This window comes from Solanum stenotomum, unplaced genomic scaffold (assembly GCF_019186545.1).
Source record: "Solanum stenotomum isolate F172 unplaced genomic scaffold, ASM1918654v1 scaffold31411, whole genome shotgun sequence".
Classification (NCBI taxonomy): domain Eukaryota; kingdom Viridiplantae; phylum Streptophyta; class Magnoliopsida; order Solanales; family Solanaceae; genus Solanum; species Solanum stenotomum.
Window position 1 is genome coordinate 9,202 of NW_026031443.1, and position 22,482 is coordinate 31,683.

Sequence of the window (22,482 nt, forward strand, 5' to 3'; positions counted from 1 at the left end):
TTAGATTTAATAATTAAGTATTATGTGGAACTATTAGAGATAAGACCTAAAATATTGGAAAACAAATAATACATGTTCACTTAAACTGTAATGGTAAATTTTAAATTCTAACTTATATGTTTAAACTGTAATTGTTTTTAAAAAAAAAAGAAAAAAGAAAAACAAAACATTTTTTATTATGTTTAAAACTATAGCGTGTGTTTTAAATAATATGAAACTTTTGTAAATTGAACTTTTAAAATTTGATATTTACAACAAAATTGTGGTTTTGACACAAATAATATTTTTAAACTAGTAAATATTATTATTATTATGATTATAATTTTTTATTATTAATATTTACCAATTATTTATTTCAAAAAATAGAAGTTCGACAAATATAATAAATAAATAAAGTGATATAGATTAGTTTGTTAGAATTATTGTGGTTAAATTTTAATTTGAATTGAATTGTTATGTGCTCCTAAAATTTAGCACTATTATCTATGTATTAGGTATATTTTTAATTTTAACTTTATATTTTTAAAATTCATTAAAAAAAATTAGGAAGAGCAATTTATTAGGAACAAACACATTCAATTTATTTTAATAATTAAAAAAGAGAGTTCAATACAAAAAAAAATAAAAATTAACGTAAACACATTTCAAAAATTGTTTTAATTTATGTTTTTTAAAGACATTTTTCATTATCTGTTAAAGTTGATTACATGTGTATATAACTATTTAAAAGTGTGTATTTAAATAGTTATATAATATTTAATTATTTATTACTTAAATTTTTAAAAAATTGTAGCGCTGACATGTGACCTTTTTTCTTCTCCTTTTATATATAGATAGATAATCGAACTCCTCCCTTTATTCTAATTAATTTTTTAACATGCCTATTATACCCTTTCATCATCAACTCTTTTTTACTTCTTTAAAAATCATGACTTTTTTTTAATTCATGTAGCTATATTTTCATAAAAGCATAAATATTATTTTTTGGATGAAAAAAGTGAGAAATATTAATTAAGTATCTGAGCTAATGATGTTTTAAAATGAAGTGAATTAGCATTATGAAAAAATTATTTTTATTAATAATAATCAAAACTCTAATATTTATTTACACTAGTAAAGATAACAAAGAATAATAACTAAAACAAATATATTTCGATGTGATAATATAAAATAATAAATTTATTAATTTAAGGTCAAATTTGTAAAGATAGTATTTTTTAAAATTTAAGTTAATTTAAACTAAATTCTATATAATACTCCATTAATGTCAATCAAAACTTGTTTATTTATATAGACAATAGAGAATTCTCTGGACGGATAGATTATTTGACCCTCATTCTAAAAACAGTTGTTTTGATTTACTTGTCCAATCAATGAAATAAAAAAAAAATTATTTCTACCCTTAATATTAAATAACTGCATAAAATAGTAGTAGTTAAATTCAAAGTTTCAAAGCATTATTGATAATATTAATTTAGTAAAATACACCTTTAATTAAAAAAAAATTAAGGGGTGTCATATCAAGAAGGGGTCAAGTAATACGAAACACATGGAGTATAGAGTGAAAAAAGACAAAAATATACACATACATACATATATACATGCTTAATGCATAGTATTCTGAAATAACACTCTAAAAATAATATTAAATTTTGTGACAAATTCATAAAAAAATTATTCTACTTATAATGTTAATAAACTTAAAGAAAAAGTTATAAATACCTATGTTAAAATAAATTACATATAATATAAAGAGGCAGTATCGGATCCAGGATTGTTTTAAATGGGTGTCGATGATTGTAGCAAAAAAAAAATTGTAGTAAAAGAAACTAAATTTTGAGGCTAATAAAACTCATTAAGGGGTGTCAATAATTCTAGCAAAAAAAATTGTAGTAAAAAACTAAATTTTGAGGCTAATAGGACTCATTCAGGGGTGTCAACTGTCAATGATTGTAGCAAAAAAAATTGTAGTAATAAATAAAAATTTGAAGCTATTAGGAGTGTAAGACTAGGACACATGACCTCTAAGAATTTTTACAACACCTTAATTACTAGACTAATTATTTAACTTGTGTAAAGAGATGTCAATAATTCTTAGTACACGTCAGCTTACCCTAAGCCTATAGGACAATTGATGATGTCATCAGTTGGCCAGGATTTTCAATAAGCAGGTTCAAAATCTGAAGAAATAGACACACGAAGTAGCCGAAAGGGGTTCAATCTACTATATATACTTAAAATATTATTTTAACCATATATAAATAGTATAATTTTCCGCTGAAGGGGGTTGGGATAAACCCCTAACAATAAGGTGGCTCCGCACACCGGCCATTAGGAGAAAAAATGAGAATGTGGGCCCACCCTCATATTTTCCACGTCATTAGTCAAGATGACTTCATTAATTATTTAATTCTACACCATATAATTCCACGTGATTTTCCTATTTTCCCTACTAAACAAATATTAAAAAGTCAATATTAGCCCCAAAACCCATTCCATTTTACCGGCCTACCCTATAAGCTTGAGGTGGCATCCTTAATTTTTCCAACTTTTTTATTTGTATCGGAGCTCGAAACTCACTAAATTGATAATTTTAAGGGAAATACATTCTAATGTTGGCATCAAATCATGTAAATTTATTATAATTAAGTAATTTAATGTGGTGAGAATGCATGCTAATTAGTATGTGTTAAGAATCTCTGTGTAAAATACATATCATGTATTATTTTTAGCTCCCAATACTAAACAGAACTTTATTTCATTCGATTTGGACTCGAAACATCTAAAATAAATTAAGTTTTTTATTTATCTTTTTTTCAGAGAACTCATTTTATTGTTTCATTAATGACTCAAATTAATGTTTTTAGTGGAGGTACTAGGTGTTTATCAACTGAGATAAAGTATCTAAATTTTAACTAATTTAGATAAGTAAATTTTACTGCGAAAAAAATCAAATATTTCATATCTGAATACACAATCAAAATTTAAAGATTTGACCTTTCAAAATCATTTGTGTCTCGTAAATTAAAAAAACGAATAATATTTAAGTAGTTATGGTTCCTCATGAATAAAGTATATACAGAGTTCAATATTTTTCATAAACGAAACATTTCATTACAATAACAACATATTCAATATAGTTCTACGTATAAAATGTGATTTGAAAATAATAAAATATACGTAGACTTTACCCTGCTACGGAGGTAGAGAGGTAACGACACAATTGATCATCATTGCTTTGAAAAACTTACCTAATTAACATTTAAAAATTATTATAGTTAACTAATTAATTGTCCACTCATCTGTTCCAATTGAATGGACAGATTTTAGTATAATATGTTAGTGAAAAATTACAAAATAACAAAATTACAAGATTATAATTGAAAATAAAAATGAAGAAATAAATCTCTTCAGACTGAGGCGTGGATATGTTGCTCTTTTTAAGGAGATTCAAGCCCACTGAAGCAAATATTTTTTACCGGTCTAGCAATAGTCCTCTTGACTTGTCCCCTCCAGGATACAACAACCTAATCACAAAGTGTAACTCAACAAATTATGAACAAGAGTTGAGTCCAAATACAATGTATAATTTGTGTTGTATAAATAATTATATAAATACAGATATTTCCCTACCAGTTCTCTTTTGCCTTTCTCTCTTTCTCGCTTTATACAAATACAATGTATAATTTGTGTTGTATAAATAGAGAGAGAGATTTGATATACAAATGTTTTATTTCGATTCAGTTGTATACAAATTCAAATTTTATGCAAATATACAAACACAATTAGGGATACATATACATAGTAGTTACATATACAATTATCTAACTGATATATATATGTATATATACACACACACACAATCGCTGCGCTTTTATACAAACGAGAGGCCTGTCAGCGATTTATACAAATCTGATGCTCCTGCCATCGATTTATACAAATGTTTGTTATGGAGCACAATTATGCAAACTATAGTTATAGCATACAAATATGATTTTTATGTTTGCTAAACCTAAAATTTACTCGTAGTAGAATGTAGAGAGCTTGCCAAGTAAGCTGGTCTTCGATTTCCACCATAAATGTTGATTGGAAGAACTTGTAATGATTAAAATGAGTGGTACTCCAATAGATATAAGTTATTCTATTTCTTTAGTATCTTTGATTTTTGGTTACTTCTCTATGCTTGTTTATTCATTATTTTTCTTTGTGATCTCTTTGACCAATCTACTGCCTCTGTAAAGTCGAGGAAGCATATTTAGATCAGGATGAAATCTTTATATTTGCATTGAAACATTGTAAAAGAAATCTAGTATAGATAAGAATTGAGATAATTTACTCCTCATGATATGCAGATATGTAGTTGCAGAGATGAAGTCTCTGTGAGAGTGGTAAGATATCATTAAAGTGTATGGCTATCTAGCTCGGGAATATGAGTTATTTTGGGGGCTCCATTTTTAAAAAAACAATTACTTATATATGTTATTTTAAAAAAAATTATATGATTACGTGTTATGATTTCTACTAATAAAGAAAGAGAGTAGTTTTTTATAAAAACTTTTTAACATAATTTGTTGGTATTATATTACAAAATAATTGGATTTAACTATATATTTAAAATTTAAAATTAAATAAGCAGTAACACAAACGTTAGCACTACGTTTTGATTTTTTAAAAAGACGTTAGCACTATATTTTCATTTTTAAAAAAACGTTAGCACTAATTACAACACTTCATTTTTTTTTTAATAATTGCAACATTAATGATTATATTTAATTTCTAATAGCTATTTAAACTCTGTTAATCCTCAATATTTTTCTAAGCATATTCTCCCCACAACTAATTAAATTCATTTTACTTATTGTTCCATTGAGAAATGAGAGGCTATTCCTCAAGGCTTGAAGTACATAATCATTCTTTATTCCACTAATAATTTTCCTGTTCTCTGTGATTTCTCTTTTTTTTTTTTTTAACTATAGATGTTAAAATTGTGGAGTGATATTCAGCCAAAAGTATATATTTATATTACATTATTACTTTATATTTTATGCATAATTGTATTGTTACCTCATTTTTTTAGTGTTTTGAGTTTATTATAAATTTTATGTGTACAGAAAATGTGTCGAACGAACATGATCGAAAAGAGGATATTTTGGCTCCTTTTTGAAGCAAAGGAACGAAGATTGAAGAATGACTACGTCCTCACCTCATGAGAAACATATGCGAAGAAAAAATAAGAGATTTAAAGTCGATCAGGCTCGCTACTGGTGTTCCCAAGTACAAGCCAAGAAGGATTATCTCAATGAGTTTGGATTAGTTATTTGATTCCTAATGAAGTTTTATTGTTTTATTTTTAGTGAAAGAAATTTCCGAAAAACAAATATTTTGTACTATCTAATAAAAGAAACAAACCTACTACTATTAGAATCACATACAAAAATTCGTACTTAAAAATGAAATCCTTTTATATATTTTTTTGTTTTTTAAAGAAGATATAATAATAAAAAGAATACAGTTCATCTATATTTCATGAACATTTATAATTGTTTTTTTTTGTATGCATAAACATGAAGAGTTTCATCATATTTGTTTGACAAAATTTGTATTTTAAAAAATCTTTACTAAATTGATTAATATACCGCGCGAAGCGCGGAAATGTTTTCTAGTAAGAAAATAAAAAGAAATTAATCAACTATATAACAAGCAGTCTACCACGGTAATGGCCCGATACAAACCAAAATCAATATTTTTTTCTTTTCTGCGAATCATGTTTTCCTTTCGTTAAAACAAATTGAGAGAAGCAAAGTAGTCATACATAATCACTAGGCATATGTTTTTCGTTTTCTTGGTTATCTATTTAGATGCAAGCAAGGCTCTTGATGTCAAGTGTTGAAAAACTATATCCACAGCAAAAACATACCAAAATCATGTTGCTTACATGAATAATAGACAACACATATGTTTACAAGAACACATAAACTTTCTGAAATTTAATTGTGAGCAAATATCTTCAAGCGAATCCACAAGTTAGACGTAACTCTCTCAATACTTGGGTGGAAAATATGTATAGCAAAATGATTGTCTTTCTAGATTAGAAGAACCCCTATTTATAGAGATTTCTTTCTCGTCCAAAAGGGAGAAGAAAACAACACTTCTCTTGAAAATCAAGAAAACACACGTTACTCCTCCCCTTTTCTCTTAGAAATAGGATTCTGAGTTCTAGTTAAATATGTGCATTGTAGGGAGTACATAATTGATCATTTGGGAAGTGAAAAGTTTCGAAGGTTTCTCTGTTCAAGTTGAGAAGCGAAAGCTGTTGAACTATGTATGTAATAGCTGTTAAGGTTTTTCCCTGATTTTCTTACCATATTTGAGTTTTAATTCTTCCTTAAAAGAAAGTCAAAGTATTACCATAAATGCTTGAATTTTTTCGGAAAGGAAAATATAATTCTCTTCCATAATTGGTTTATTCTTTTCTTAGAGGAAAAGTTTGGAGATCTATAAATTGAAGATCACTATTCTCATAGCATAACACAATAGAATCCACAATGTAATCGTTTAAGAGTCTTGTTTATGGGGAGATTTTCTCCTAAACATATTTATGCTTTTTCAATAGTAGTTTTATAATATGTAGGTCGCTTGGTCAAACTATATATTAATAATGTCTTTAGTATACTTTTATTTGTCGTCTAATTTATCAACATGTGATTTGCAATTGTAAGCTTCCGCATAATGCCCCAATCACCTTCATAACCCAGCAAGTGGTATGTCACGACCCGAGCCTACACCCTGGACGTGGCCGACACTCAAAGACCATTGCTGGTCCCCAAGCGAACCCTCATCCTGGCTGACTACAAGCGGGAAACTGATTCAAGCATACAAAGCTTAAAAACTAAAATAAAAGTTCATAAAACTTAAATTCAAACTTTAACTCAAATGAAAACTCTGAATAATAAAATATATTCAACTCGCCCCAATATTAGGCAACTTAAGTCTTTAAAACATTTAATAAAAATAAATGAATAATATAGACTTCTCAACTATACTGACTATCTATGAAGCCTCTAACTGATAAAGATGGAAGTCGGGACAAGACCCACGACATCCTGACTAAACTGAAAAGTAAATGAAATCCTCCGGAAACAAGGAGGCTCACCATAGCCAACTCGAGCTCCCGGATGTATCAACGAAGCTCCTATTGACGATCCTGATCAATACCTATGTCTGCATCATGAGAAGATGCAGGCCAAATGGCTCAGTACATGGAATGTACGAGCATGTAAGGGGAATTCTAAAGCATAAACATAAGCTTGAAACTTAATCAAAAGGAAACATACTTACCTCTTCTCAAACTTACTCAACTCAAAGAATACTCAAGGATACTCAAAACTACTCAAACTTACTCAACTCAAAAGTACCAAGGATAAGATACTCAACTCAGAGATAAGATACTCAACTCAAAGATATGATATTCGACTCTGGGTACTCAACTCTGGATACTCAACTCAATATGACTGGACTAATTTCAATATAAAGCAATTTAAAACAAGTGCAATATAAAGAAACAAACTGCTTAAAAATATGTTGTCAACTCTGTGTGTATGCAAGGATACAACATAACTATGAAATGTATGTAAAAATACAAATAATTGTGTGTATAAGAATACAATAACTTCTGTGGGAGTTTCTCTAACCGACAACCATCACATAAGAGCTATTGTGATGATACAACGATCTTCCTCACGCTGCCAGCGCATCTTATACCCGGCCAAAAGTATATGACCTGAACTACTAAGTGGATCCACTAGTCTATTGTGAAAAGGATTCATCTAAAAAGTATGACCCTTTTCTACCCATTGTGGCTACATGGTTTATGAGGGTTGTGAGTTGTCTGAACTCTCCCCCATATCGGTTGTAACATCCGGCAATTTGAAATATCTATGAAGAGGCTTAGAATTGGAATTAATCATTTTTTTTTGGAAAAATTCAGAATCTGAAAATTTGGCTAAGTTCAGAATCTGGAAATTTGGCTAAATTCAGAATCTGGAAAATTTGGTTAAGTGTGGGAAAAAAGTGAGTTTCTGGCCAACTTTGAGCAGTCATAACTCCTAGCTCAGGATGAGTTAAGAGTATTCCCAGTTATGTTTGCGAAGCTCATGGAATAATCTTTCCAACGCCATCGAGTTTTCTCGATTTCGAGTTCGCATGAGTGAGTTATCCCCTTTGGAAGTTGGGCAGTTGGCAGGGAAATCCGTCCGGAAATTTTAAGGGCATTTTGGTCTTTTCACTAACCAATTCTTTTGGTTATATTGTTGTGTTAGACTGAGTTTTTGATCAGTTCGTCCCATTTTAAAAGTGTGAGAGTTAGGGCTTGGGAGATAAGAGAGAAAGAAGAGAAGAAGAAGAGGAGAAAGGGAAGATCAAACATGGAGATCATCGTGGATATCGTCAGGGGTGATCCCTATTAGGTATGTGAGTTCATAGTGATGGGTTGATTCTTTCCCCCACACACCAAACTCGTTTTATTATTGAGAAAAGATTGGTTGTGTTGTTTGAAATTGTTGGTTGTGTTGTTGATATTGTTAATTGTGTTGTTGAAGTCCCTTGTTGATTTGGGACATGATTTGGTTGGTTTTTGAGTTGAATCTCTTGTATGTTGAGGGATTTTATGATCCTTAGTGTTGGGGTTGCTCCTTTCCCCCACACTCCAAATTCGTTTTATTTTCAAGAAAAGATTGGTTGTGTTGTTGAAGTTGTTGGTTGTGTTGTTGATTGTGGTGTTGAAGTTCCTTGTTGATTTGGGACATGATTTGGTTGTGATTTTGCTGTTGAAACCTTTGAGGTTGAGAGGGTATAGAGTTGGGAAGAAACAAGGGGAAAAAGTCGGATTTTTGGGGGAAAAGGGTTGGGCTGTCGCTCCAACTAGCGCACCCCAAAAAGGGACGCTGAACTTTCCCCTGGGGCAGAGCACCTGGCAGAATGCCCAGCAGGCCCCTCTAAAGTTTGAGGGCTGGCGCCCCGCACCTCTTAGAGCGCCAAGGACGCCAATCCTTCCCTTTACCTTTCATTCCCCACTTTTTCATACGTGTTCCTTGGTAAAGTACCTATGTTTTATAGTTGTTTCCAATACTTTAAGGTACATCTTAACATCCCAAACTCATCCATAACATGTGATCAAACACCTTGAATTCATAATCCGATTCAAGGAGAGTTAGTTTCCAAGTCAAGTGAAGTTAGAGCTAAGCTTAGAAGTTAAGTAAGTCAAAGCAAGTTTTCAAAGTTGTTCAAAAGTCTTTATTGAACGTTTTAACTTCATTTTAAGGTTCAAGTTTCAAGTCGAGTAAAGAGTATAGAGTTTCAAGCTAAGTAAAGAGTCTCAAGTTTCAAGTTAAGTAAAGAATGTAGAGTTCCAAGTTAAGTCAAGAGTTTCGAGTTAAGTCAAGAGTTTCAAGTTAAGTCAAGAGTTTAAAGTCGAGTTCATTTCTCAAAAGCTATTAGGGAACTAAGTATTCCCAAAGAAGTTTATAAATGTTTTTACATTTGAGTAAGAGAGGAAACATGTTTTCCAAAAGAGCCTTTGGGCTAAGTTTTGAGTAATTATCTCAACTAAAGAAAGATGTGTTTAAAGACACTAATGAGCCAAAGTATTTTGGGAGCAGTATTGAGCACCGAATTGGGGACACGAGTTCATATTAACTCAACTCTCCATAAGAACCATGCGCCAACATAGGATTTCTCGAGTCATACTTTTTAGATGATCACGAAAGTTAAGNTCTTAGAGCGCCAAGGACGCCAATCCTTCCCGTTACCTTCATTCCCCATTTTTTCATACTTGTTCCTTGGTAAAGTACATATGTTTTATAGTTGTTTCCAATACTTTAAGGTACATCTTAACATCCCAAACTTATCCATAACATGTGATTAAACACCTTGAATTCATAATCCGATTCAAGGAGAGTTAGTTCCAAGTCAAGTGAAGTTAGAAGTCAAGTGAAGTTAGAGCCAAGCTTAGAAGTTAAGTAAGTCAAAGCAAGTTTTTTTTAAGTTGTTCAAGAGTCTTTAGTGCACGTTTTAACTTCATTTCAAGACTCAAGTTTCAAGTCAAGTAAAAGGGTATAGAGTTTCAAGTCAAGTAAAAGAGTATAGATTTTCAAGCTAAGTAAGAGTCTCAAGTTTCAAGTCGAGTAAGAGTCTCAAGTTTCAAGTTAAGTCAAGAGTTTAAAGTTGAGTTCATTTCTCAAAAGACTATTAGGGAACTAAGTATTCCTAAATGAGTTTATAAATGTTTTTACATTTGAGTAAGAGGGGAACCATGTTTTCCAAAAGAGCCTTTGGGCTAAGTTTTGAGTAATTTCCTCAACTAAATCAAAATGTGTTTAAAGACACTTATGAGCTAAAGTATTTTTGGGAGTAGTATTGAGCACCGAATTGGGAACACGAGTTCATATTAACTCAACTCTCCATAAGAACCATGCGCCAACATGAGAATTCTCGGGTCATACTTTTTAGATGATCACGAAAGTTAAGCTAGTGGATTCACTTAGTAAAGTTAGCTTCCTCTATCACGGCAAGGTATATGATGGTCCTTGGGCAACGTGAGGTAAAACGTTGTATCATCACTAGGGCTCATAGTGGTGGTTGTCGGTTAAAGAACCTCCCACATAAGTTATATTACTTTTATATAAGTAAAGTTGAGTTGTTATTGTTTTATCATTAACAAGCTAAGTTGTTTATACTGTTTTACAAGCCATATATATTGCATGTGTCTTAATGCTTTATATATTAAGTTCAGTTATTCATGAGTCATACTGAGCCAAGGTAAGTGTTCTCTTTCTACTCTTTTCAAGTTTAAGTTGTGGTTTAGCTTTTCAACTCGCATACTCGTACATTTCATGTACTGATGCCAGTTGGCCTGCATCTTATTATGATGCAGACGCAGGTACCCAGGATCAGCATCCAGTACGCCGTTGATCCAATTGAGCACTCCAGAGTCAGTGGTGAGCCTCCTTGCATTCCGGAGGACTCAATTATTTTGTGTTCTTAGTTTTGTTTTATTAGGGTGTTGTGGGGTCTGTCCCAATATCCATCTCAGTATTTTAGAGGCTTCATAGACAATTAGTCAGTTAGTTTTGAGTCTCTCATCTATTTATATATGTAAATATTCTATTTTGAGATTCGAGTTGCCTTTGTGGCCAGATTTTATAAGTTTAAGCTGTTTTGTAATCTTGCATTTGCATTGAGTTATTCTGTTGGGTTTGGTTTCCGCTGAGTTAAGAAAGCCAGGCCAAGGGTTCGCTTGGGGCTAGAAATGGTCTCTGGTTGCCGGTCCCACCCAGGGTGTAGGCTCGTGGCGTGACATCGGTGCTCAATACTACTCCCAAAACTATACTAGCTCTTATGTTTTAAAAACATACTTCTTTCTGCTGATTTGAGATAATTGCTCAAAAACTTAGCCCAAAGGCTATCTTGGAAATCTCAGTTTCCTCTCTTGCTTCATTTAGAAAGCGATTATTCTTTTCTGAAAACTAGCCCGAAAGCTCTTTGGAAATCTCAGTTTCCGTTCTTATTTAAATGTGAAAACATTTAAAAACCCTTTGGGAATACTTAGTCCCCATATACTTTTGAAGAAAATGACTTCAAACTTTACTCTTTACTCATTACTGAACTCAAAGCTTTAAGTCTTAAAACAAAGTTTAAACATTTGTAAAAGACTTCTTAAGATATGGTTCATGCAAAATTATGGACATGAACGGTTCAATGCAAGGTTTTCAATAACCATAGATAGAACTCAATACTTGGAACTCAACAACTTCAATGATACTACTCATTTCAAGAGTGCTCAACTCAGAGGGTTCATGCGGAAATTATGAGCATGAACTACTCAACTCAAGGATACTTCTCATCTCATGACTACTCGACTCATAAAGTTCATGCGAAATTATGGGCATGAACAATCAACTCAAAGACTTCATGGGTAACATGTAATAGTCCCATGATTAGAAATATAAGCTCAAAGGGGTTAGAAACTCAATACATAAGACTTATGACATGGAGATATTACTCCTCTCATAGATACTCAACTTCTGGAGTTCATGCGAAATTTATGGGCATGAATGACTTGACTCGTAGGTCTACATAACATTATGGAACTCATGTATACAACTCTTCTCATTCTCATACTTACTTTCTCAAAACTTAGTTCAAATCGGTAGTTAATCTCAAAGGATTCACAATTGAACTCAAAGGCTTACTTGAACTCTACTCTTAACTCTCTGTTGAATGTGAATTATGAATTCAAGAGTTATGGTTCATGATATGAAAGATATAGATGATAGTGTAGACTCATGGATACATTCTCCTCACTCTCATGCACACTTACTCGAGTCTTGAAACAAGTTACTAGAAGTTGTAAAAGACTCCTCAAAAAGACTCATAGGGACTTTCTCAAAATGTTCGGAAGAACTCTCAAGACTTAACTCTTAACTTTTCCTTGAATTTGAATTATTAATTCAAGGTTAGGATTCATGTTATGAATGATTTCTAAGTGTTTGGAAGTAGTTTGAAGTGTTTAGAATCAAAAGGGGTGAAGATACACTTCATAGGAGCTCAAACGGGACAACCGATGGAGAATGAGTGGGGGCAGGCGACCCTAGCGCGTTCTGGGCGCGGGACGCCAGCCCCTAACTTCAGAGGATGCATATGGGAGCACTGCAGGGGTGCTGCCCCAGCCCCTTGGGCGCATCTGGGGAGCGCTGCCCCAGCCTTTCCCCAGGTCAAGTTCGACAAATTTCGCCTCTCGTTTTCTAATCCTAAACCTCTTTTAATCGATTTCTTTTCTCAAGTTTTCCATATATTCAATTACCCAACCTAAGTACACACTAATCCACTCAAAACAATCCCTTTCATCTCAAGAAATCATCAAAACGCCCAACAAAACAAGATTTAGAATGAACTTCAAGAACACCTATCAAGAACTTAAATCCTTCAACTTTTTGAGAATGAAACTTCACTGAAAATAATATGTTTGGCATGTGGTTGAACAAACCCAACAGTATGGAAGCTTACATACCTCTTAGGGCTTAATCCCATGGTGACAATCCACAACAACTCTCAAGCATCTCGACGAACGCTTCGATCCTTTCTCTTTTCTCCTCTTTTCTCTTCTTCTTTTCTCTTCTTGAACTCTCAACTAAAACCCTAGGTGTAAACTAGGATTATAAAACTGAACCTAATCAGATTAGACCCCTAAAATATTACTAAAAATGAATCAAATCTGTTTGGGTAAGGAAAAGACCAAAATACCCCTTACTATTTCCGGTTTTGACTTTCCTTAACTGGACAGCCTAACTTCAAAAGGCCATATCTCACTCATCCGACCTCTAAACTTAGCAAACTCGGCGGCGTTGGAAAGATAATTCAAAGGTCTTTCCTACGGTATCTGGTAGCACACCTAAATCATCCTGATCTAGGAGTTACGGTCGTTTGAAGTTGACCCAAAACTCATACTTAAGCATAACTTGCAAAATTTCCGATTTTGCTATTTCCAATTTAATTCTTTTTGGAACTCAACGTGCTACATCTAGTGACCTTAAAACTTAAGAAATTTTTTAATTCCTTGGTAAAATCTCACTTGCTGCGACGAATGGTTCGAGTCTTAGTTCGAAATTTTTTCTGGGGTGTTACATGGTATCAGAGCCAATGGTTCAATGACCCAGGTTCATCGAGGTTGAAGACAAGTTCAAGGCCGTATCAAATCAATTTGCAACCAATTTGATGATAAATAAGATTTTTGTCCAGCTACATGTGGAGAAGAGATTTAAACCATATTTTCAACATTCCTGCTGCTGCATCTTTGAAAATAAAAATAAAATATTTTAAAACCATTTTTAACACATACATTTTAAACTTTATTTTTAATCATGGCAAGCAGCAGTGATGAAGACTATGTGAAGAACAAAGATATCCTGCATGTGAAGAAGACGGATCGAGTTTTGTCAAGAAAATCCAGCCAAAAGGGGAGATTTGTTAGGGTTTTTCCCTGATTTTCTTACCACATTTGAGTTTTAATTCTTCCTTAAAAGAAAGTCAAAGCATTACCATAAATGCTTGAACTTTTTCTGAAAGGAAAATATTATTCTCTTCCATATTTGGTTTATTCTTTTCTTAGAGGAAAAGTTTGGAGATCTATAAATTGAAGATCCCTATTCTCATAGCATAACACAATAGAATCCACAATGTAGTAGTTTAAGACTCTTGTTTATGGGGAGATTTTCTCCTAAACATATTTATATTTTTTCAATATTAGTTTTATAATATATATGTAGGTCGCTTGGCCAAACTATATTAATAATATGTCTTTAGTATACTTTTATTTATCGTCTAATTTATCAACATGTGATTTGCAATTGTAAGCTTCCGCATGATGCCCCAATCACCTTCATAACCCAACAATAGCTTGTATTGTTGACTTTGGGTCCTAGGCTCCCATGACTTTAAAATGCATCACTTGGGTCTAATGTCACTTCTTTTTATATCGACAATCAATATCTTACTTGCGTTTTGTATTGTCGATGTTGTATATGCCAGGATGCTACAATGTTCTTTTTACTCTGGATACCAAGACAAAAGGCAAAAGATAACACAATTATTGGACTTTCTGTATTGAGAAATCGAAATTCCTGGACGCAAATGGTTAGAGAAAACTATTGATGGAATGTACACGTCCACGGACCAGGTCCCTTGACTCAGCAAGAACAGTAACTGAAATAAATGCAAAAAGTAAATAGCTGAAAGTAAAATCTGCACAAGGATTTTATGTGGAAACCCCCTTGCTCAAGGGCAGTGAAAACTGACATGGGTGCGACAGTTTTTTTGAAGAGTCAGAGCAACATAAAATCAACAAAAATAAGTTTTAGATACCTTATCATTAAATGTATCGCCTGTGAGGGTAATAACTTCAGCTTTAGCGATGTATATCGAACTCAACAAAATGATGCAACACAATAAGATACAGGAAAATGGGTTCATATAGCGTTTCAATGCAGCCCAGATTTTGATTTTTTTACTGAAAATTGCTATGACTTTGAAGGAGATTTGGATGCCTGAATCGAAGTTTGAAGACGGTGGGGAAATTTTGAAAAGGAGAAAAGGGAGAAAGAGTGAAAGATAAAGGGTGTTTGGGGATATTTCTAAAAGTTTATGGACCATTTTGTCTTATAATGTTTCTTTTGTGGGTGAACTTCAATTTGAAGTTTGAACCTATTATTTGGTGGCGTTTGGCTATGTTTCATTTTGTTATTGAAAAAAAAATTGTTTTATGAGTAAAAATTGATATTTGTAAATTGAAATTTTGTTTGACCATGAAGTAAATTAGAGTCGTTTTTGTTTAATTTTTGTTGTTGTTTTTGTATTTTTTTATTTTTTTTATAGACAAACGTGTTTTTATGACAAACGTCACCTAGTCACTCTTTTTTATCTTGAAAAAATAAGGTAAATAGTGTTCACCTAAATTTTAAATAGACGACAGATATATAATATATGTATGTCGTTTAGAAAAAGTAAACAATGAATCTGACGAGATAATTAAAAAAAACCTTTTTTAAGATACAAGAATTGTTATTAGTATAATGTATAATTAACATATTATATAGTTAATAACAATATAATTTTTTTTGGCATTGTTGTGTCACTTTAAAGGTTATTAAAGAGGGCGATATATAGGTAGTTGATTTTTGAACATCATTTAAATTTTAAATTATATTCACAATGTACATGAATTTGTAAATTTACAACTATTAAATATGAGTCTGAAGTTGTAAAAATCTTATATGAACTTCAGTCATTCGAGGGATTTTTGTGTGAACTTTGTGATCAAATGAATGACATTCGAAATTTATGGACCATTTTGTCTTATAATGTTTCTTTTGTGGGTGAACTTCAATTTGAAGTTCGGTCTCATTATTTTGTGGCGTTTGGTCATGCTTCATTCTGATATTGAAAAAATATATATATTATGAGTGAAAATTGATATTTGCAAATGACCACGAAATAAATTAGAATTGTTTTTTTAAATTTTCGTGAGAAAATATTTTATGTTGTTTTTGAATTATTTCAAAATTTTATGAATAAATGTGTTTTCATGGCAAAACGTTACCTATTTGCTTTTTCTTCTTGAAAAACTAAGGTAATAGTGTTCACCTACAAATATATGATATATGCATGTTGTTTAGGAAAAGTAAACGACGAATTTGACGAGTTATTTGAAGGGAAAAAAGACCTTTTTTTAAGATACAAGAAATGTTATTAATACAAGGTTTGACTGGTGTATAATAATATAATATTTGTATGAACTTTGTGATCAAATGAATGACATTCGAAATTTTTAAAGAAATATAAGACATATGTGACTAAAGTTCATGTGAATAATTTCTTTCCCCAAAACAATTCGACATATTTTTTTTTTTATTTTTTTTTTTTATGGTAGATAAATTCAAAAAGATTTTACATGAAATAAACAACATACCATAAAATAAAAATTAATACAAATTTATAATCTTGTTGAATTATAAGCTCCTTGTGACATGAATGGACATGTAAGAATAATTTAGAAAACTTCCATGCAATATAATTTCTCTTTCTCTACATGAACATGATTATCACCAACAGGACTAGCAAATTGTAGAAATTCCTTGTCTTGTTCAAAAATGGACATTTGTTGTTGGTTCAAGTTAATAAACACTTCAATTCCTCTATTTTGATCTTGTGTATTCATCAAATAAATCATATTGCTAAATGGTGTACTTGCTATGCTTGCTCTTGTAGGTCTCCCCCATCCAAAATCCAAATCTTGGAATGGAATGTTACATACACTACTACATCGATACACATCGTGACATGAACTCTTCTAACGATACGATTGATCATCCTTTGTTCCTGTATTTATTTTATTTGCGTATTCAAGCATCTCTGATACCCATTTGTTTTCTTTGAAATTGTCTCTGGTGGAAAGCTCTTGTTTGGACTTTCTTATATCCGCTACTAATTTTGGTAACCTAAGGTCTTCTAGGTTATATATTGGTGTAGAGAAGGCGGTGAGAATGTTTCCGATTGTGGATGCTGATTTTATTGAAGGTGGAATTGTTTTTCGTAAATCAGTTACTAAAACCATTTGAGACGAAGAATCATTACCATTTGGAATTCGATACTTTCTTCTGCATTTGGCTCAACCACAACAGGGAACTTTAGTGGGCCATCGGGTAGAGATGCCATTAATGAGTCCTGAACATAATACGAAGGGGATGATAATTCACCATTTGGATGTTCTCGGGTTAATGTAGCCCAATCCTTCAAAAAAGACAAGGCACTACGTGCATCACCCACCTTATGTGACATACACACACTTATTGCCATTCCTCCACAATCAAAGTGGCTAAGTTGAGCTACGCTCAATCGACCACTATGGTGCAGATGAAGGTGTTTCTTTCACATAGTCAGCTACTAGGAGGGGTGATTTTGATGATGGAAAACCTAAACCTTAGGAAACATAAAGTTGTTTGCATTAGTTGGTGTTACCTATACAAGGAAGCGGGGGAGGATGTGGATCATCTTCTGCTACATTGTAGTCTAGACAAAAGAAAGTGTGCAATATGCTAATAATGGTAATTAGCATGTATATAAAACGTGCTTTAGACTTTCCTGCATTTGACCAAGAGGATTCTTCATGTGCATTGCTAACAGTAGAATGTCCGATGCTGCTTAACACGGAGACGGTAACAATGGCTTTGAACCATGTTACAAGCATCCCTTTCAAAGATTTTTGCCCTAATTGGTTATCATTTAGATCTTGATAGTAGACTTATGTAGCAATAAACACTAAGCTGCACTTGACTTTTCAGAAGACAAACATATCAGCCTACTTTCCAAATGGTTATAACAAATTACTACCAATTCATGATTTTACTGGGAAGCAGATGCTGCTGACATTCGATAATTTAGTCATCCCTGTATATCCCAGACAAACCCACCATTTCATCTGAAGGACAAGACAAAATACTAAAGCAGGCTAGTTTTAAAAGACTTACCAGTGCTTACACCACGGAACACAAAAATTGACAAACCATGCCGTGTCCTTCTCGCTTATCTAAATGAACCACAAAAGAACAACATGAGTATGGTATAGGAGCCATTCAAGGAATTGCAAAAAAAAAAAAAAAAAAACCAGCGAACTCAATACTGCAAGTATTATTTGTTTCAATGTTGACCACTAATTGATGGTAAAACAAATCATAAAAAACCATAAAGAGAACTTAAATATTTAACTTAACACGTACACTGCTTATCTATTAAATTGGTCTCAATACTTGGGGGGTCATTAGGTTCAAAAACAAATTAAGCAGAAGTTGGTAGTGCAGAGATTAGTAGGTGAGGACGGTAATGCAAGGATATGGGTAATGTGGAGAATATTTTTGTTGTATGTTTGATTTGTTTCAAATATGCAATGTGAAATTTGAAGTGTGTGTTTACTTTTAAAATAAGTTTAAGTTTATTTACTTCTAAACTATGCAATGTGTAATTGAAGTAGTTCTGAATGCCTAGACAATCATGTTTGTTATAAAATCAGTCACCACCAATTTTTTTTTGGTATACTAGAGAAAACTTCAGAGCTTTTTTGTCTTTTTAGTTGTTTCAATGCATGTATTCTTATTCCACGTTTTATCCACATAAAACAAAACTCATAACTTATAAATGTATTATTTATGGCAACATAGAATAAAGCAACCAAATATGGTATAACTATTAAGAAATAAGCAACCAAATGGTGTATAATTTAAGGCCAAGTACATAAGCACCTCCAAAACTTGTTCGACACTTTCATTTTGACACCTGAACAGGGAGTAGTATCTACTGAACACTTGAATTCGAGCCAAAATGTGCCCATTAGACACAATTACACTTATTTTTAGTGTAAGTGGAACATCTTTGTTCTTTCATTTTCCTCCTCTGTCGCCCACCAACATCAAACACATTCCTCTTCCATCCCGCCACCATTGCCACCACCATAACCAGAAGAAAGCCCCTACTGAAATTTCCTTTCTTTACAAAATGTCTAATAATTCACTTTCTTCTTTGTTCTCAGCTAATTAAATGCTCTAGAAACCATCAAAAACGAAATCTAACCCCACTTGCAGACGTCAAATTCTTCCAAGAAAGCATCTCATGGTTATTCTCTAACTTGCTTGGACTCGGGTGTGGGTGTCCGATACGGGTGTCGATCTAGCGGTCGGATCCTCTATGACCTAAATTTAAGATTCGGGGATATGGATCCATGTGCGGATACGGGTGCGGAAATTCGGCTAAAAATAGAGTTATAAACCTAAATTATGAGATATTATGTGGAAAACTCAAGAAGAAAATAATGATCAAGAGGAGAATCTTGGAAGGAGATACAAGGAAAGGGGGTGGCAATAGAAATTTATATATACAAGATATTTCATTTTCTTCAATTTCACCTTTATTTTGATTACAGATATCATTGAATCTGTCCAAAATTTCTCCCACGAATTTGGTCAAAGTATCCAATACCGGTTGACCAGATTGGGTATGGATCCCACACCCACGTCATGCCGATACGGGTGTGGCACTGAAAGTGAAAAGTCCGAGCAACTTAGGTTTTTTCTATTTCTAGCTTCATTCACCATTATTGAATCATCCTCTGAACTCACAAAATTTGTGGTTTTGCTAACTAGAAATTCTAAGACCCATATGGGGTTCACTCACAAGCACTAAACAGCTTTTTTAACAGCTTGGTTTCTCAATCTATAGCAGCTAGAGTTCAGCTTAATGGATATTATTTGCGCTACGAGGTGGTTGGTATCAGACAATTGGGGGGGAGGGGGGGGGGGGTTTGTTGACATGTCTTTCTAATTGGCCTTGTTTGCCATGCCACGCGCATGATAGTCATGCACCACACATAATTTAGAATTATCAAATTTGTGTTCAAAAGTTACATTTTTCTACAACATAAAGTATTTAATAGATGCTACTTGTAGTTCAAGTGTCAAAATGAAAGTATTAGACAAATTGGGTGTGTGTGTGTGTGTATTTGGCCATAATTTAATGTTGGTTTTATGCAGGTATTATAATGCTTATACATCATCAAACAAGACCTTAATGCTTATCCCCTACTTTAAAACAGTTGTGTCCAATATGCTCAAGTGCATACTAAATTACTCTTAGTATATTGGAGATTAACCACTATAGTATATTAGAGAACTCCTCATGTTAGATAATCCTTAAGTACAGACTATAGAGTATTGAAATTTTATAGACCAGACAAACCATTTATATTAAGTGAATACAGCTGACCCCAACTAGCTTGGAATTGAGGCGTAGATGTTGTTACAAGCTCCTAATCAAATTACACAGAAAAATAATTCCGTGAAACAATTAGGAGAATGGTAAGGACACTTGCATCTCATGCAATTCCAACCCAAAATGACACGTAACAGGTTCCAATATGGACTATGTTGCTCGAACTCTTTAAATATGTTGCTGCACACATATCGTATCCGTAAAAAAATGTACTACTTCCGGACGAACATACTCACACTCATCAACATTTTTTTGAAGAGTTTGAGCAATATCAAATATGGAAACACTCATTTCTTACTTTGACAAACAAAACAAAAGTCAACAAACAATCAAATTAACAGACACCCAGATCAAATGTAGACATCATCACTCAATAACTAATGAAATACTTATCATCTTTTAAAAAATAAAACAGCAAAATAAGAACAATAATTACTTGAAAACTCATCAAACAAAAATGTTGTTGCACCCGTATCATAACCATTAAAAATGTACTACTTTTGAACGATCCGACACACACCAAATCAACAAATACCCAGATCAAATTTAGATATCATCACTCAATTACTAACAAAATATCATCTCAAATGACACAACAACAGCATAGAGCAACAATTACTCAAAAAGTCAAAACACATACATGTTACAGATCGTATAAACCCCAGTAATCTTCTACAAGGTAAAACTAATATCTGATCTAAACAAACAACAAATTAAAATCTATATTGCTCAAACTCTTCAAAAATGTCCACAAGTGCGTATCGAATCCTCCAAAAGTAGTATATTTTTGCAGAATCCGATACGGGTGTGACAGTATTTTTGAAGAGTCCGAGCAACATAAAAGCAACAAAAATAAGTTTTATTTACCTTATCATTAAACGTATCGCCTGTGAGGGTAATAACTTCAGCTTTAGCGATGTATATCGAACTCAACAAAAAGATGCAACACAATAAGATACAGGAAAATGGGTTCATATAGCGTTTCATTGCAGCCCAGATTTTGATTTTTTTTTTTTTTACTGAAAATTGCTCTGAATTTGAAGGAGATTTGGATGCCTGAATCGAATTTTGAAGACGATGGGGAAATTTTGAAAGGGGAAAAAGGGAGAAAGAAGGAAAGATAAAGGGTGTTTGGAGATATTTCTAAAAGTTTATGGATCATTTTGTCTTATAATGTTTCATTTGTGGGTGAACTTCAATTTGAAGTTTGATTCCATTATTTGGAGGCGTTTGACTATGTTTCATTTTGTTACTGGAAAAATAATTGTTTTATGAACGAAAATTGAAATTGTGTTTGATCATGAAATAAATTAGAGTTGTTTTTTAAATTATTTGGAGGCGTTTGACTATGTTTCATTTTGCTACTGGAAAAATAATTGTTTTATGAACGAAAATTGAAATTATGTTTGATCATGAAATAAATTAGAGTTGTTTTTTAAATTTTCGTAAGAATAATTTTTGTTAGTTATTTTTGAATTTTTAATTTTTTTTTATGAACAAACGTGTTTTCATGACAAAACGTCATCTATTCGCTTTTCTTCTTAAAAAACTAAAGTAAATAATGTCCACCTAAATTGAAAATAGCCAGCAGATATATAATATATGTATGCAGTTTAAAAAAAGTAAACGATGAATCTCATGAGTTACTTAAAGGAAAAACATTTTTTTAAGATACAAGATATGTAATTAATATAAGGTTTGACTAACATATTATATAGTTTAACAGTATAATTTTTTAATTAATTTTTTGGCATTGTTGTGATACTTTAAAGTTTATTAAAAAGGGTGATAGGTCGTCGATTTGTGAACCATCATTTAAATTATATTTGCAATGTATAAGAATTTACAAGTTTACTACTTTTAATTATGAGTCTAAAGCTGTAGATATCTTATATGAACTTCAGACGTTCAAGAATTTATTAGAGTAATTTTTTTTCAAAAAGAACTTAACATTTAATTTTTTTATATGTTTATGGTAAATAAATTCAAAGAGTTTTACAAGGAATAAACAACATACCATAAAATAGAAATTTAGAAACATATATAGCAAATACAAATTTATAACCTTGTTGAACTATAAACTCCTTGTGACATGAATGCATATGTAAGAATAAT

General features: G+C 32.2%; 1 pseudogene; it reads right to left on the minus strand.

Annotated features, from left to right (window-relative positions):
- Positions 1 to 16,600: 16,600 nt before the first annotated feature.
- LOC125851994 (acyltransferase Pun1-like) lies at positions 16,601 to 17,469 on the minus strand (annotated as a pseudogene).
- Positions 17,470 to 22,482: the final 5,013 nt, after the last annotated feature.